The sequence below is a fragment of the Bos mutus genome, chromosome 1 (assembly GCF_027580195.1).
Source record: "Bos mutus isolate GX-2022 chromosome 1, NWIPB_WYAK_1.1, whole genome shotgun sequence".
NCBI lineage: Eukaryota > Metazoa > Chordata > Mammalia > Artiodactyla > Bovidae > Bos > Bos mutus.
Genome location: NC_091617.1, coordinates 71,112,549 through 71,131,708, shown reverse-complemented (window position 1 = coordinate 71,131,708; position 19,160 = coordinate 71,112,549).

Sequence of the window (19,160 nt, the reverse complement as noted above, 5' to 3'; positions counted from 1 at the left end):
CACAACTTCCTTTTCAGCTTCTCCTTCTCCCAGCCAGTGGCTCTCCAAGTTTGGTACCAGGCCAGCAGCATCAGCATCACCCAGAAACCTGTCGGACAGGCAAATTCTCAGGCCCCACCCAAGACCCACTGAATCAGAAACTGGGGGTGATTTTGCTGCACACTAAGGTTTGAGAACCACTGCTCCAGGCAGATCTTAGGGCCCTTTCTGGCATCCAAGAGAGAAGAGAAGCACAATTATGGCAATTCTCCCCTTGCTGCTCTCCCCAACCCCTAGGCAGGCTGTCCTTTCCAAACTCCTAATAACCATTGGTTTTTCAGGTTTGGCTGTTGCACTTGGGCATGCCCCAAAATGAAGTTGCATGGCCTGTTTAATGGTCTGCCTAGCCAATGCCAGCTTTGAATAATAATACCTTTAGCAAGCACTTAATGTACACCCTGATCTGATGGCCCAAGTTCATTTTGTTTTAGAGGAAAAACACTTATCTCTTCAACCTCTGATATCTATGGCTGATGTCCAGTTGAAATAAATTAGAAAGGATCCCATTTATTTTTTTAAGGTTAATCAGGTCTCCAGGAAGTGGAAGCTATAGCAGTTTAGAATGTAGAACTCTGTAGAAACTGCAATCTCCTTTGGAAAGAGCTTTTCATATTTCCAAATGGGTCTCAACAGAAACAGTCTGTCTGAACCTGAATGCATATTGATTCATTTTTCAAAGCATAATGGGCCTAACAGTTTTACCTGCTCACCCCATGACTGCAGCAGACCAGTTTCGAGCATATGGACTTCTCAGTGAGGAAAGACCCCTCAACCTTCCCCACAGAGGGCTTTTCTTGACTCAGTGTAAACTGAAAAGGAAATGAGAATTTTGGGTGCATGGTTCTCACTTTGCCCTCTTCTGTGTAGTTCTTCCTAGTGGGGCTTTCTGGACTACTCAAGGGACTCTTCCCCAAGCTTTGCTTTGTATACAGCATGCTGCCAGGAGAGTGGAAACTTTCTCTACTCATGTGGCAGAGGGAAGCTGGAGGCTGGAGGATGGGGCTGAGTCCCTGCCCAAGTAGGAAGGAGGGCACACCTCAGAGCTGACTTCCGCTCCCCATCCTGAGCAGTCAGCACAGACCCTCTGAGCTCTGGAGCAAGCTGCCTTGGCCAATAGCAAGGGGGGAAAGCTCTTAAGAATAAGGGGCGTAACTGAGTGGGATCCTCTGGGACCTTCCTGGGACAAAGCTCCTGCCCTGTGTCCTCCACCTGCCTCTTGTCTGTAGAAAACTTTAGCCTCCTAGGCCTTCCCCAAGTTCCAAAGAGCAAATTTAATTGGAGAAGTGAGAAAATGCAAAAAAAAAAAAAGGAGGGAGGGGAGGGTAGGGAATAGTCAAAAAAGACAAAATGATGATAGTTTAGCACTTAGAGTTAAGGAACTTTAGTTCCCTCTCTCGGGCCATAGACAGTATCCCAAGTCATATCCTTTGACCTCTTTGGCAGATACTGAAACCCCCATGCCGACTAAAAAGATGCTTAACGTGAGAGTTGCAAGTTAAGATTTATTTGGGGCAAAATGAGGATGGACTGCAGCCTGTGAGACAGCACCTCAGACAGCTCTGAGAAACTGCTCCAAAAAGGTAGTGGGGGGAGGCCAATATATAAGATTTTGGTGAAGGGGGAGTTCAGTGCAATCAAGCACTCATTCTACAAAAGTTTTTCTGCTAGTCACAAGGAGCTGATGTCAGCATGAAGGGATTTAGTGCTTTTCTAGATATGAAGATATGCAAGGATTGGGATCATGCAATCAGTTCCTGAAAATATCTATCTAAAGACCTGTTCCACCAGTGTCCCTGTATCAGAGTGCCTCACTCTCTACCTTGAATTCCCCTCAGTGGGTGTTGAAGGTTGGCAACTGTAGCAGCACAGGGTTCACACTCCACAGAGGCAGATGGCAAACACCCTTGGCAAGCACCAGTTTGTAGTTGGCACCCACCAGGGAGAAGAAGTTAACTGTATGCTGCCCACAGGCACAAAGACCCCAGATCAGTTGGACCCAGAAGTTTGATGACATTGAAATTGACCCCTGATTACCTCACCATCAACCAATCAGGATATCCACGAGCTGATCAAGCGCCTCCCAACCCTCTCCCTCACCCTGTCTTTCAAGACCTTTCCCTGAAAGTCATTGAGGAGTTCAGGTGTTTTAAGGAGTAGCTGCCTGGACTCCTTGCATGGTGCACTGCAGTGAATGCTGCACTTTCCTTCACCACAGCCAGGTATCAGCAGATGGGCTTCACTGTGCACAGGGGAGCCGACCCAAGTTTGGTTGGGTAACGGGGACAGTAACAGATGGAGACGAGTAAACAGAATCAAGAGACAAGTATCTTTCCTCCAGAATGATGATTCTCAGCCTTGAGTCGACATTAGAATCACCCTGGGAAGCTTTTAGCGTTTCTACCAACCAGGTCATACCCTAGATCAATTAAATCAGAAACTCTGGGAGTGGTAACCAGGCAACAGCAATTTTTTTTTTTTTTTAAAGCTCCCTGGGTGGTTCTGAAAGTGCTGGGTATCTTTCCAGGGGCTCTGAAGAGCTCTGGTACTAAAGTCCTTTATGTCTCAGCATAGCAAAGAGTTCAGTGAGAGGCAAACGATAGAAGTGATTTATTAAAATAGGACACTTGTGAGGCTTTCGAGTGGGTGGGCCGTGCTGCACCACAAGAACTTCCTGGGCTACAGTTTTATAATCAAAGGAAAAGTGCAGAGGGGGAGAACTTCTTTGTCTTTCTTGAGTAGACATCATGCTTCCATCATCAGCTCCTCCTCCAGGTTGAACAGGAAAGGTTTCTTGTCTCTACATGGTCAAGCTAGGTCCACAAATTATTGTTTTTTAATGTGTGCAGAGAATGTGTCCTAGGGATCATTAACTTACTGAGCTCACTGGGCAGACTGCAGGTCTCATGCTGCCATTGTTTTATTATTTGGGGCATGTCTCATGCGTCTAATACATGGTTTGTTGCTAAGCAAGCCTGCTTGATTTTGTGGTTAAGCAAACCACTTTTTTGAGTAATCATTAACTTATAAGGATCTCCCGTGTTTTTTCTACTTGTAATTCTCTAGTGGGGTTACCTATTCAATCACCTACTTTGTCCCTTTGCTCAGTGGCTATCAGTTCCAATATGTAGGTATTAGTGGCTATCAGTTCTCAAGCCAGGCTTGAGAACCATCTTTGTAGCATCCACTTCCTCCAGTAACCACTGCTTTCCTGCCTTATCTCAGGTCAGGGCCCCTTCTCATTTGTCTTGTTTGTATTTCTTCATTCTTCTGGCTTTGAGGACCATGATGTAGAATCAGGGGCATCTTATGCTAAGTGAAAGTTTAATCTGAATTTCTTTTGCTTGGACCCCTTATTTCCCCTTGGATCTTATATCTTTATTAATGGGCTTCCCTGGGAGTTCATCTGGTAAAGAATCTACCTGCAATGCAGGAGACCCTGGTTCAATTCCTGGGTCAGGAACTTCCCCTGGAGAAGGGATAAGCTACCTACTCCAGTGTTCTTGGGCATCCCTGGTGTCTCAGATGGTAAAGAATCTGCCTGCAATGCGGGAGACCTGGGTTCGATCCCTGGTTTGGGAAAATCCCCTGGAGGAGGGCATGGAAATCCACTCCAGTATTCTTGCCTAGAGAATCCCTATGGACAGAGGATCCTGGCAGGCTACAGTTCATGGGGTTGCAAAGAGTCAGTTGTGACTGAGAGACTAAGCACAGCACATCTTTATTAAACAGTTGGAGTCCCAGAAGAAATTATTGAGATGATTCAGAAATGAGATATAATGATAGATTTCTCACTGGACTTTGAACTTCTGGTCACTTCCCATTGACTGTGATGAACAAATGAGCCTCTCCTTGAGATGGTGCTTCGTGGTAATAGGTTACAGAAAAATAGGGTCTCAGCAACAGGATAGACTCAATGTTTTACTGGACAAATATAGTGATACTTTCAAAGGTATACCACTAGAGACTCTTCCTAACAACCATGTTAAAGTTTGCCAACTTATGACCAAAAGATCTTCCTCCTTCTCCCCTGCCAGGCATGGTGGGGTCTTTTCTCCTTTACAAGTTCCCTCCCCCACTTACTGACTATAGAGCCATTCTTGGAAGAATTCTTGAACTTGTATGCAAAATAAAGTCTGTGATTTGGGAATCTTAAGGTACCTAGGTGTGGTGGTCAACAGTTTTTGCCTAATAAACACTCCTCTCCTTTCTTACAATGTAGCTCTTATACTAAAGGCTTTTTAAAATTCTGAAACAGGTTCCCTTATTCCTTCCCCTAACCCCTCATCCTCTCCAATACACTGACTCACCATACTTTGGCAGGATCTGGAGCATCATGGACCAGGAGAAAAGGAGAAACACAGTACAGGTTGTGAACCAGAAAAGCATATGGTACTCTCTTCCCTTCTCCTTTACTCCCCTCTGCTGCCTGGGGCTAAGCACCATCCCCAGCTGCTTTCAATGAAAAAATGCTCCGTCATTACAGGGAGGGACTAAATTGTGAAACTGCTAAATGTCTATTCAACCTTTATGTTACCCTTCCTAATGTTTTATATATATCTACAAAAGTTGGGTTTTCTGCTTTCACCCCCAGGCTAGACAGACCTGCTCTGGACACTCACCAGTCCAAGGGCCAGGAAGAAATCTTCTCTTCTCAGAACAGGTAAATTCAGGAAGATGCTGGCCTCAGCCTAGTTTCCCCAGAAAACAGAGCCTGAGGCCAAGCTTGCATGTTAAATCTCTACTGGGAAAGGGACTGAGTTCCAAGGAAGTAAGAGTAAGGGGGAAAAGGAAGTGAGGAGACCAGGCAAGACAAGGTAGCTCCTCACTAAACAGGCCTCAGCTTCTTAAGCAAGCACAACTGGTTGCTTAGGGAACAGTGCTTGATCCAAGAGGCTGGGATATAAGTGCCCCCAAGTAACTAAGCAAGAGCTGACTTGGCGGACACTTTCTCAAGACAGCAGATTTAACATCCTGGCAAGGACCCCAGGGGATGAGGCAAACTCTAGCGTGACTCCTAGAAGCCTGGAGACAGTGCTGGCCAATGCTGAGTGCTGGAGTGGACATGCCTGACACCCTGGCTGATGGCAGTGAGGGAATAAACAGGTTGAGGAAAGTGGGCACCTGGAATTGATATACAACACAAGGCCATAAGTTCCACAGGGGAAGTATGTTGCACAGGGGTTTCTGCTGGAGGAGGAAGGTGGAGGGAAATGAAATTTTTATCTTATTTGACTAGTAATTTTTATTTTCTAAATTTTCTAGAATAAGCTCTCAGTATTAAAGTGAGCAAGTCATCAAGAGTTTCTCCCAGGGGCTTCCTGGGAGGAACTGGAGGCTTTCTGGGAGCCACCTCAGTCTGGTGGCTCTGTGGTGAAGAATTCACATGCCAATGTAGGAGACACAGGTTCAATCCCAGATCGAGGAAGATTCCACATGCCATGGAGCAACCAAGCCTGTGCACCACAAGTCCTGAGGCTCTGCTCTAGAACCCGGGAACTGCAGCTACTAAAACCCAAGCACCCCAGAGCCCATGCTCCACAAGAGAAGCCACTACAATAAGAAGCTGGCACATGGCAACCAGAGTAGCTCCTGCTCACCGCAACTAGAGAAAAGCCTGAGCAGCAGCGAAGACCCAGCACAGCCAAAACTTTTACAATACATAAATTAATTAAATTAAAAAAAAATTCCTCCCTTGGTGAGTTTTCCCAGCTGCACAGGGCAGCTTCCGCAAAAGGATGGCCCACCTTTAGGAGCTGAGTGCTCCAAATGCAAAGGAATGAAGCTCAGAAACAGTCAGCTCTCCACAGAGGATGTGTGCTGTGGCGGGAGAGGGGACAGGCCAGACAGACACGAGGCGGGTCAGTTCAGCAAATGCCTGCACAGCATCACCTAGGTGCCTGTAGTACAGAGGCAATCTGCACCCTGAGGTCCAGGAACTCCCAGATCAGCAATCAACGCCTTGCCATGGAGGATGTCATGCCTCAGTAGAGCTCATCATTTTGGGCGTCTCTCAGAACTGGGGGGTCGATACTGCCGGGAAGGGCTGACTTTGAGTTGTTTTCCAGGTAACAGAGAGTCTCTCTGATCCACTGGCCACATGGTGAGACTAGGTAACGTTGGGGCCAGAGCTTGTCCCCAAACCTGCAGGAGCCTGTGCATGAACCAGCAGCGAGAGGAGCTGCTGACTCACTGCTGCCCAGATGGCAGCCTTCTAAGGAAATCCATGAAGGAAGCACCCATGTGACATGTTTTCTCTAGGGTTTCTCTAAGGGTTCTGCCACCTTGAAAATGAAGAAGGAGAAGGAACTGACAGCAAATGGCTGAACAAAATTCCATCAAACTGGAGAGGAGATTCTTGGTTGTGTTGCCCCAGTGCCCATGTACTCCCTGCACACCTAATGGATTCTTGGTTGTTATTGGATTCATCTGAGAAATGTTTACAGAGTATCTTTTTGTTATTGTTTTAATTATGAAAATACTAAATGCATTGACAACAAATTCAGACAGAAAGAAGTGTGAAGTAAAAATCTCCACCATCAATCCCTGGGGCTTCCCTGGTGGCTCAGATGGTAAGGAATCTGCCTGCAAAGCAGGAGACCTGGGTTTGATCCCTGGGTCGGGAAGATCCCCTGGAGAAGGAAATGGCAACCCACTCCAGTATTCTTGCCTGGGAAATCCCGTGGACAGAGGAGACTTGTGAGCTAGTCCATGGGGTCACGGAGAGTCGGAAACAACTTAGTCACTAACACACATCAATCCCTGCTCTTCTAATTGGAGGCAATCACCTATAATAGTTTCTTATAATTCCTCTGGAAAAAATTTGTAGCAAATATAAGCATCGCACACATACACAGTTGGTCATACAACATAAATATCAATTTGCTTTTCTCACTTAAAATGTATGTACTGAAGACTTTTCATACCAGCCCAACCTATTTAATGGCTGCAGAATATATTTCAATGCATGAGTGTGCTGTAATTTAGTTACCCATTCACTGTTAGATATTTATATTTGTAGCCTTTTGATTTTACATCGTTTTAGTAAACATAATTATGCAAACACCATTAGGCACTTCTGCAAATAACTCGAGATGATTCATGACTGGAACTGCTGGGTTGGATTTTGGAGGATACTGTCACATTGATCTCTCCCCCAAATTAATTTGAACCAATCAGTATATAAAGCTATTTCCCTAAGTCTAGTACCTCCTGGAAATAGGGCCAGAGGGATCCCTGCCATGGACTCTAAGCTGAGGAAAGCTCCATTCTGGCTCTCTCTGACTGTGCCCTTCCCAAAGGGAATGGGCTGTTTGGGTTCAATGGGATGTGTTGACCTAGAGCCTGCACCCCTCCACTTCTTGATATGCTCTGGGTATCTGATACCCTAGGATTTCTTCCCCAAAGAGCTCTAAGCCTACCTCTGGGGTAAGTACAGCCTTCTTCCAAGATCATACGGCTGGTATATTCATCCCTAGGTCCTATATGAAGTATAGACAGAGCTTGGATGTGTGGGCTGGGTGTGCACACACACACAGGCCCAAGGTATCTGACAGTGGAGGATGGAGCTGGGGTGGGAAAAAAAGAGACAAGCTTTGAACTAGGGGCTGGAAGTTATCTCTGATGCAGAAGTCTGAGGGGTGTAATAAGTCTAAACTTGAAACCTGGCCTGTCAGGTTGTGATTGAGATATATTTGTTAAGAGAAAATAATATATTTTATTTAATGGCTTGCTTGATTTATAACCTTTATGTATTGAATAATATGATATGTGGGTATGCATTTGTATTATTGCTCTAACCCTGTACATGTTAAATGTGTGCCTCAGATGGTAAAGTGCCTGTCTGCAATGCAGGAGACCTGGGTTCGATCCCTGGGTTGGGAAGAACCCCTGGAGAAGGAAATGGTAGCCCACTCCAGTAGTCTTGCCTGGAAAATCCCATGGATGGAGGAACCTGGTAGTCTACAGTCCATGGGGTTGCAAAGAATCAGACACGACTGAGTGATTCCGCTTAGTCTATTGGAGGGGGTGGACAGAAATGGTATATTGAATTGTGATGGGCATATCTTTAAAATTAGTAATGCTGAACATGGTCACATGATTCTTAGCCATTTTTGTATCTTTGCTCCTTTCTTCTTTTTCTTTCTCTATTTGTAAATGTTCTCTTGTGTATGAAGCTAATTAGCTCTTTGTCACCTGTTTTGCATATGTTTGTCTCTCTTTTTGTCATTTATCTTTTATTTTCGTTTTTTTTTTTTTGCCAATGTCTAGAATGTTTAGACATTTTCTGCTTTCGTATGCACTTATCATTTTTCTTTTCTCCTCTTTCTAACGGTTTTTGTTTACATGCTATTTATGTTTTTCTAAAACCTATCTTACTGTAAGCTTTTTTTTTTTTTTTGCCACAAAACACTGTATTTACAAAATATATGTACTGAATACTACACATCATCCTATCACCATGGAAACAACCCCAAAGCCAAGGGAGGGCAGGCTTTAAAAAAAAAAAAAAGCGATGCCCATAGAAAGAGCAGAGTTCTGTCTCTCAGCCACCCTTCCAACCCAGAAGGAGAATTTCCCATTAGCGCCTGGGAGCAGGTGGTGAGCTTAGAGCCCACAGGACTGAAGGCCTAGAGGGGAGAGAGGTGATGTAGGGGTAGGAGGGTGAGGCTGGCTGCTTGGGATCCTGCTGGGAACGGGTGGGAGGAGGAAGGGACACCCAGTATCCAGCAGGGGGCGCTGGATGCGTACAAGCAGCAGAGGGAAGCCGCAGCTCACTCGGCCTTGCGCACTCCAGGCCGCAGGCTTCTGAAGATCAGGGTAAGGTCGTCAGAGCGTGTCTTCACACCAGCGAGGCATTCGCTTGAGCTGGTAGCCACTTTGCCAGGCATGTACCACCTTGGGGTCCCCCACGTCAGAGAAGAGCCCCTGTTCAGCCTCGTGTATCTCAACAGGGCTGTAGCTGCACAGGGGTGGCAGTGACGATGAAGCCAGTCCACCTGCTTTTTCTCCTGGAAATATATTACCACAGCCCCTACCACCTCAACCAGGGTGAGGAAGAAAGGCGCCCACACGTAAGCCTCCAGGGAGTCACTACTGACTTAGGGTAGGAGGGGCAGGCGTTGGGACTGTGGTGATACTCATGAGTCAGCGGCCAGAGGGCTGGGTAGTCAGCGTGGGAAGTAGTGCCTCTGCAGGGCACCTCCACTGGGCTCCCTCGGCCACTGCAGCACGGATGGGAATGCCCTGGGTTCCCGCACCTAAGATAAAAAACTGCATATGCTTCCTCCAACCCCCAGCAAATTTGGATACATATACTGCCTCCTGACCAAAGATCAGCTTCAGAGAGAGGAGAAGGAAGGCAGAACAGAATAAAATATTTGAAGAAATAATGGCCAGAAATTCCCCAAATTTGATAAAAACTATAAACTCACAGATTCAATAAGTTCAATCAACCCCAATGAAGAAAACTACATCAAAGAACATCATAATCAAATTGTTCAAAATCAATGATAAAGAGAAAATCTTAGAAATGGCCAATGGGAGAATGAATAGAGGAACAAAGACAAGGATGACAGCAAGTTTCCCACTTGGAGAAAAAAAAGCAAGCAAGACAGTAGGGAAGCATCTGTAAAGAGGAGGACAGAAGTATGAGGAATGGAAAGTCAGATGACTCTGCGTTCACCCAGGGCCTGACACTATGATGTGCTCGGGCCAATAGGGTATGAGAATTCTGTAAGGGGCAGATACCTAAAGGCAGGAGGAAGTTTGAGGGCCCATTTCTACTCCGTTACCTTTAAGGCATCTCCCCATGGAAGGATGCTCCACTCTGAAGTCTCTCTGCTTCAGAGACTTCTCCCCTGATAAGAAGTCCCTCTTTCACAGTAATGCCTCAGGGCACTTGCTAGCTCCTGGGGATCACTAAACCCCTAAAAGGAGTGGGGTTGAATAGAAGCAAAGATAAAGAAAGGATGTCAGCATTAGATATAAGGGATAGGTAAGCTTATCCTAAAGACAGGAAAATAAGACCTGGAGGGGAAGTCCAAGACAGGTCAGAGTGGACTTGATCATGGGTGAAGGTGAATGGCTCTGGACAAATGTCATGAACTGTGCAAGAGTGCTCAAGGCTCCACAGTGAGTGGTAGAGGCCGTGTGGAGCAGGGGCCAGGAGGCTTGGTGGTGGCAGGAAGTATAGGTGCGTCTTGCCAGAGATGCCAAGGGCTAAATCTCCTGCTAGCTGTTTCTGCCACCAAGGACCCATCATCGGCTGACCTGGATCTTTGAGAAGGTCACTGCCTTTCGAAGGCAGTCATTTGGCCTGGGTCTCAAAGATCTGTAAAACTTCACTTGGAGTATCCAAAGGGTTTGGGAGAGAGAGCAACTATCAGGAAGGCAAGGTTCGAAAAGCCATCCAAGGACTGAGGTTGCTTTAAATGTCATTGAGCACTTGGGAGATAAATGAAAATCATGCATTCTATACGGTAATTTTATTAGAGAGGATAAATATCTACAACTGCAGAATTCAAATTTGTGCAATCTGTGATTTTAGAGGCATCTTCTAAAGCCTTCTTTTAATTAATTTAAGCCCATTAAATTGAATTTCTTACTGTTTCTGGCCCAAACTAAGTTGTCATACTCAGATTAATTTCTCTTCGAAGAGAAGCAAGGCAATTATGAGTGTACCCATGGTGAGTCACTCTTCGCTGGCAGAGGTTTATTGGTATTTGAGGGAGTATTGTTTACCTAAAATATCTCGTGATACATGGCTGGGTGATAATATGTAATTAAACCATCGAGTCAACATACATCTTCATTCTCCATTAAGCAGAGAGCTGCACCTCTAGGCAGTTTCGATCATTGTGGTTTCTCATACCTGCTGGAACTACCCTTGGGAAGGGGACTGGCCTCTTCCCTGGTTCTCTACCTTAACTCCTGCTTGTGTGCCTTGAATCATAGGTCTTGGGCACTTGAAAGGGCAGTGAAGTTCATGGAGGAGTCAGGAGGGCATCACCCTGGATAAAAATGATGGAACACAGGAGTGCTAAGCCATCGTCAGATTTGCCCAAGCCCACTTTGTCATCCTATTGTACAGAGATGGACGCCCAGGAAGGAGAGATTGTAAGGTCACATGGCAAAATAGTGGCAGAAACCAGATGCTGGTTTTTTGACTCTGAAAAGTGTTCAGACCTGCTGCATTGCTAATTTATTATAAAGTCAGAGTTCTTCACAGCGTTGTCATTTTGACACAGGCCATCCCTGACAATCCTGTCCCTCAGAGTACGGTGACAACAGCAGGAACAGAACAAGAGGAGCAGGCTCCCCCTTGTGGGGGGCTCCTCTCTGACTGTCTGCCTTCAGGACAAGGGGAATCAGTGAACACTTGTTTTTTGTCCCATTGAACCTCAGACAGCAAAAATGCTAGGAGACCCCAGAAAGTGAAAGTGAAGTCACTCAGTCGTGTCCAGCTCTTTGCCACCCCGTGGACTGTAGCCTACCAGGCTTCTCCGTCCATGGGATTTTCCAGGCAAGAGTACCGGAGTGGGTTGCCATTTCCTTCTCTGAGGACATCTCGAAAGATGAAGTAAAGACAGGCACAGAGCTGAGCGGTGGTCTCCAGGGACTCCCCCATATTAACTGGGATCGCAGCTTCCCTTGAGTGACTCCATTGCTATCACCTCTGGAAACAGGCTGCCCGTTATCTACCTACATTCCCTTCAGTTTGCTCGGAGCCTCTAGGCAAGACTGGGCAAACATTTCAGCCTGGTTTCAGAACAACTCTGCCCCCCAGGCCCTGCTAGGATTAGGGGAAAGTTCTGTGCCCATTCCTCAGTGTGAAGCTAAAGGGGAGCAGCCTTGGGCATACCTAAGGGGAGGCAGGACTTGGGGCAGTGAGGGGCAGCCACACTCCCCAGTGTTGAAATTCTTCCCTGGATTACCTTGGAAGGTCTTGGTGGATTTTCTTAGTGCTGAAGAGAACAAGCAGGAATGTGCCTATTCAATGTAGCTGAATAACTGTTTAACAAATATCTGTTTATTTAACAAATCATCTATTTATTTAACAAATACCTAGGAAGTGCCTATTATGTGCCTGGAATTGCTTATAATATTCTCTCATATGCTATTCAGTTGGCTCAGCCCCTTCACGTAAGTTCAGCTTACCCATTCAACCATGTGATAGGACTTCTTAAAAAAAGACTCTTTATTTAGGCTGTGCTGAGTCTTTGTTGCTGTGCACAGGCTTTCTCTAGTTTTGGTGTGTGGGCTTCTCACTGTGGTGGCTTCTCTTGTTGCAGAGCATGGGCTCTAGAATGCATGGGCTCAGTGGTCGTGGCACATAGGTTTAGTTGCCTCTCAGCATGTGGGATCTTCCTGGACCAGGGATCGAACCTGAGTGTCCTGCCCTTGGTAGGTGGGTTCTTAACCGCTGGACCACGAGGGAAGTCCGTGACAGGGCTTTTAATTTGCACCATGGGCATTGGCCATGTCTCTAGCATTGAATAGTCCTGCTCACTCTCCTGCCTTTGGGACTGTGCCCCGCCCACGCCTCACACCCCACTCACACTTCTGGTTCTGTATTGTAGCTCCTTGGATCCTTTAGCCTCTTGTTTGTTTTTAAACTTACTGTGCTTTCAGTATTGTTCTAGAATGTGTGTCCCATAGAGGTACACTTTTGCTGTATCTCTGGTGTCTAGATCAGGGGCTAGTACTTCCCATAGTAAGGGCTCAATATGTATTTGTAGAATGTATAAGTAAATATTGAAGCAATTGTAAAAAAAAAAAAAAGGTATAGGGCAGCACCCCTACTCTCAAAGTCTTTTTAATTAAAAAAGTAATATACCTGGATTTTGGAGCTTAATTACATCCCCTTGAGTGTGGGCTGGACTTAGTGACTTGCCTCCAAAGAATAATATGGAAAGGGAAAAATAGGAGCTTTACAATGTAGAAAGCTGGCAGTCACTTCCTTAACCAAGTAATCAAGGTTAACATCATCAGTGAAAAGTTATGTTGATAATATTGACCCTTTGTGATGTGATGAGGAAAGCAATTTACCTCTGTGATGTCTTCCCTCTGGAACCTGAAACCACAGTCAAATCATGAGAACGGGGTTTCCCTGGTGGCTCAGTGGTAAAGAATCCACCTGCCAAGCAGGAGACTCAGGTTCGATCCCTGGGTCGGGAAGATCCCCTAGAGAAGGAGATGGCAACGCACTCCAGCATTCTTGCCTGGGAAATCCCAAGGACAGAAGAGATTGACAGGCTACAGTCTATGGGGTTGCAAAGAGTCAGACACAGCTAAGTGACCAAACCACAACAATTATGAGAAAGACTTCTAACAAACAAAACTTGAGGAGCATTCTACAGAACCCTTTAAAACTGTCAGGGTCCTGAAAATCAAAGCAAGACCGAGAAGTTCTCGTAGATTAGAGGAAACTAGGGTACATGACACCCACATGCAACGAGGTGTCTGAGATCAGATCCTCGGACACAAAAAGAACAATAGCGGGGGAGAAACAAAACTAGTGAAACCCAACTAAAGCCCGGAGTTTAGTTAATAGCAATGTGGTAATTTTAGTTTCTTAGTTTTGACAAATATACTATGATTTATACAATATCAACATTAGAGAAATTGGGCGAAGAGTATATGGGAACTCTGCACTGTCTAGCAAATTTCCTATTCATCTAAAACTATTCAAAATAAAAAGTTTACTTAAAGCATAAAAGAACAATATATTCTTAGAGTGAAAAAATTCAAACAGTTTGGAAATAAAGCAAAAAGTAAAAGCTCCTCAATCTCTCTTCCATTCTAATCCCTTATAAATAAGAACTATTGAGAGTTTGGTATCTAATATTCCACATCTTTTTCCATGCCTAAGTAAAGGTTTGTAATTTTGTATATTATACAAACAAACAGTTCTCTTAAAATTAAAACAAATCTTTTGGTGGGCTTGTTGTATACACATTGTTCTGTACCTTTATTTTTTTCACACTACAATATATCCTGGATATCTTTTCTTGGCTTTACGTATATACTTGGTTTCAGTCTTTTTAAAGGCTGCACAGTGTCTGACGGTGGGAAAGCATAGTACTTAGTACTTGTTTGGTTGTAAGTGACTGAATGCCAGCTGGAATTAGTTTAAACAAGGAGAATAGAGCATAAGAATAATAACAGGATGTCTCTGGAAACTCGTGAGAAAGAGGGATGCCAGAGCCAGAGTGAGTCTCTCTCACCTTCTCTATTTGCAGGTCTTCTCTGTGTTTCAGCTTCATTACTCTATTTATGGGCTTCCCTGGTGGCTCAGACAGTAAAGAATCTGCCTGCAATGCAGGAGACCAGGTTCGATCCCTGGGTCAGGAAGATCGCCTGGAGAAGGGAATGGCAACCCACTCTAGTATTCTTGCCTGGAGAATTCCATGGACAGAGGAGCCTGGTGAGCTACAGACCATTGGGTCACAAAGAGTCGTACATGACTGAGCAACTAACACACACACACACACACACACACACACACTCTGTTCATACTTTCTGTGGCCCAGTCAGCTGTATTCGTCCACTTCACAGGGCAGAAATGACGTTTCTGGGAAGACTCCCCCTGAAGTTAAGATTTTACATCTTCAGACTAGCTCTCTTTCTTACTTCTAGTTCAAAAATTTCAGAAAAGGGTTCTGATTGGTTTGCCACAGATCAGGTGAGCACCATAAATCAATCAACTGTGGCCAGGATAGCAGACTTGGATCCTCTGGGAAGTACCAGCCCCTGATTTAGACAATAGAAATACAGCAAAGATGTATCTTTATGGAACAGACATTCTAGACCAATACTGAATGCACAGTAGGCTTAAAAATAAACAAGCAAGACTCATGTTTCAGGGGATAGAGAAGCACAGGACATGAGGAAGTGTGATCCCAGAAAAGCAGTCATTCTGGCTAGACAATATTTTGGTAATAGGTGGACCAAAATTAAATAAAATTATTTAATTTTTAAAATAATAAAAATTAATCAATTGATTAAAATAATAAAATTAATTTAAAATTATTTCTTTTATTAATAAATTGATTTTAATTACTTTTAAATTATTACTTTAATTAATTAATTAAAGTTAAATGATTTATTTAAAATTCCAATTTTAGATTATTACCCATTTTTTAATCTGTTACAAATAATGTTGCATCAAATACCCACATACATACATCTTTGTGAAATATGTTAGTATTTTTGTAGAATAGAGTCCTAGAATGGAATTGCTGAGTCAAGGGGCATCATGCATGTTGCCAAATTATTTTCAAAAACTTTCACACCTGCCAGCCTCATAGGAGGGTGTTGCCTCCTTGTGTTTCTTCAACCTTTTAATTTTCATCAATGTCATGGATTTAAAATATACCTTTTTTTTGACTTGCATTTTTAAAGTTGGTTTATTATCATAATTGAGCATATCTTCTTATGTTTATTAGGCCTTTGATTTTCTTTGTTGTGCTTTATTTATCCTATGTGTATTTTTTCAAGTAGATTACTTATCTTTTTCTTTCTCATATGTAGGAGCACTTTATATGTTGTGGGTTTTTAGCCCTTATTTATATGTTATATATGTTACAAATGTTTTCTCTCAACCAATGATTTGAATGCTGCCTCTCCTTGTATGAAAGTTTAAATTTTTAAGTAGTCTCATCTTTTAATCTTTTCCTTTATGTCTCCAGAGCAATTTGTTGGGGTTAGCAAATCCTTTTTCAAACCCAAGATAAAAGAGATAGTCTCATATTTCCTTCAAGTATTTTTGTAGTTTCAATTTTCATTTTAGATATTTAATCTTATTTTAATTTTTGTGCGTGTGGTATATATGTAAATAATTGTCCCTATACCATTAAATAATTCATCCTTTTTGATTGGCAGTGCCATTCTTATTGTCTTAAATTTCCATTAATTTGTGGTTCTGTTTCTATTCTGCTTATGTGTTCCATTAATCTGCTTTTTCAATTCATGCATCAACACCATATACTAACTAGCTTAGCTTTGTAGTATGTTTTGATCTATGAAGCATTTTTAAAAATTTTCCTGCTTAATTCAGAATCAGTTGGTCAGGTTCTCCCTCCCGTACCTCCACCTGCCCCTGAACCAAATTCTAGAAAAATTGAATTGAATTCTAGATAAATGTAGGGGAAAGATCCATCATTTTAATATTGCCTTTCAAACTGGAAACATGGTATGTTCTCTTAATTTTCAGTCTATGTCTCATGGTACTCAATAAAGACTTACAGTTTGCTTTTTCTTTATTAAGATTTTGCATTTCCCTGTTATCTACGAGTTCTTCGTATTTTTTGTTGTACTGTGAGTCTTAGGAATTATTTTTTAACATTACATTTTCTAAATGGGAAAGCTTTTCATTTTCTCCCTATATTTGTCTTATATTCAACCAACTTACTGAACCTGTTATTATTCTAATAATACCCTAAATATTCTAGATTAATAATTATATGCCTGGAATCATGGTAGTTTTGACTCCTTTTATTTAAACTTTCTTTTTCTTGCCTTCAGCCTCACCTTTGAGGTGTCTGGATGTAGTTTCTGTCTTAGACATCTCTTTGGGATGTGACACTTCAACCCCCTTCCAGCTGTGACCCCTGCACCATGGATGGAGCTCTGTTATTAATTATGTGTGGTGCGGGGGGTGGGGGTGGCATGGGACTCGTGCCATGAGGCAGCCTCTTCTTTCCGGAACATACTCTCCCTGTAAGCATGGCTTTCACCCTTCTCTGTCGTGGGCACTGCAGCCTCACATCATGCACAAAACTAAGAGGCCATTCGAGGGCAAACCTCCAAGGATGACCTGGTGTGCCCTGAATGCCAGTACACAGCTGGACCCCACCACAGCCCCTTTCTCTTCATACTGCCAGCTTTCCCTTTCCTTCTAGCTCGGTCAGAACTGGAAGACTGGGCTAAGTCTGCTGCTTTTGTCTCCCGCTTACCCTACACCCCTTTGCACATGCTCTCGTGTCCTGTGCTTTCCTCCACTCTTCTCTAATTGGCCTGGTAGGACCCCAGCTTGTGTCTTCTGTCCTCTGCCACCCCAGACCTTTCCCAGTGATGGGAAGGAGGAGCTAGCGTGCTGTGGCTGATAAACTGAATGCCTCCTGCACTGGAGGCTGGCTGCAGAACCTGAGGAAATGGGAGGGGTGAAGAGGCAAGAACAGAAACCCCTGGTCGGCCTCAAGGAGTCTTCAGCCATGAGGAAACATTGTACTAGAATCACCCAGAGATACCCCAACTGGCCAGGGTCTCCTGAAAAAAGACACGCTTCTGGGTTAGTTGTGTGACCTTAAGCAGGCGTCCCCAACCTCTGGGTCACAGACTGGTACCTCCTGTCAGATCAGCTGATTTATTTCCAATCTGTTTCGTTCTTGCTTTTATGAAAAGTTTATATGCCTCCAGAGGCTGTGATTCCACAGCGCCCTCTGAATAGAGGCCAATGAACACACACCAGACTTCCCTGACCATCCTCCTAACACTTATCCTTCCCTGCCCTCTGCCCCCATGCCTCATGCCACAGTGTAGCTCCCAGGGGTCACAGCTATGCCCTGACGTGCTGGGCTTTCTCACACCTATGAGAAAATCTTTACTGTTTTCTGTCTGGTGTATCCTTCCTTATCTCAGTTTGTCCAAATTCTACCTATGAGTAAGTAGAATCACCTTTATTGTATGCCTACCGACAATGTTTGGCCTGGATCCAAGCATGAGGATCAAACAAATCCAGCCTTGGGAGTATGTCAATTTCATGAAAAGTCCTCCCTTCCTAAACAGAAAAGGCAGGATACTGTTCTAGATAAAAAAGGAACTGAAGAGACAGATGAACTAAATGTAAGTTATGATCCCTTATTAAGGTGGAAAAACTACAAAAGTATAGGGGCATTATTGGGCTAATTGAAGGAATTTGGAGTATGGATTAATTAAATCATATTGTTATCAATGTTTAATTTCTTAAATGTATCAGTAGTGTCATGACTGTGTGAGAGAATTGCCTTGTTCTTTTGAGATACATGGTGAAATGTTTGGGAATGATGTATTATAATGTCTACAACATATTTTAAAATGACTCAGTGAAGTATATATGTGTGTGTGTACATACAGTGAGAGGAAGGAAATATGACAAACTGCTAACAATTGGTGTATCTAGATTATGACTATATGAGTGTTCACTATACTCTCCCTTCATCTTTCTTTATGTGTTTAAACTTTTTTCCAAATATAATTTGAAGGAAAAAATATCCCATCTATCTTATAATCTGAAATCCAAGGCAGTCACTTCCTCCATGGAGCCTGTTTTTGGGCCCAAATCTTAGGGAACAGCTCCCATTTCCATCCTCCCAGAGCCTCCTGGTTTTGCCTGTTACATCATCTGACCCAAGCCACCCTGAAGAAGAGTAAGCTACAGATGTGTCGGTCCACCTCCCTGGGCTATGAGACCCTGGAGGGCAGTGACTGCAGAGACCCCCAGGGATGGAGAGGGTGAAAAAAGTAAGCTTTGTCATGTTCCTCCCTGGCCGGGGACCACTCCTCCTACCTCTGCTTCAGGGCCCTGAGTAAGGGCCCTTCTTGGTTCTGTTGAGTCCTGCCCTCCAGACAGAAAGAGAGACAATCCCAGTGTAGAAGGATCTATTTCAATGCAGTATCAGGGTCCAATCAGGGAAGCAGACCACTCTGAGTGGGTGTATTAGTGAGGGTTTTCCTGAGAAACAAACCAGGCTGTGTGTGGATGGCAAGAGAGAGAGAAACAAAAAGGGATTGATTTTGAGAAGCTGGCTCACACATTTATAGAGACTTGGCAAGTCCAAAATCTAGGTTAATCTGGCAAGGTAGAGACCTGGGGAAGAGTTGCAGTTCAAGCCCAGAGGTGGTCTGTCCAGAGTTCCTTCTCCTTATGAATATGTCTGTCTTTTTCTACTAAGGCCTTCATTTGTTTGGATGGGGCCCACCCACATTGCGGAGGGTAATTTGCTTTACTCAAAGTCCACCAATTTAAATGCTAACCTCATTCAAAAACAATTTCACAGAGACATTCGGGATAATGTTTGACCAAATATATGGGCTCTGTGGTCTAGCCAGATTGACACATTAAAATTAACCATCTCAGATCA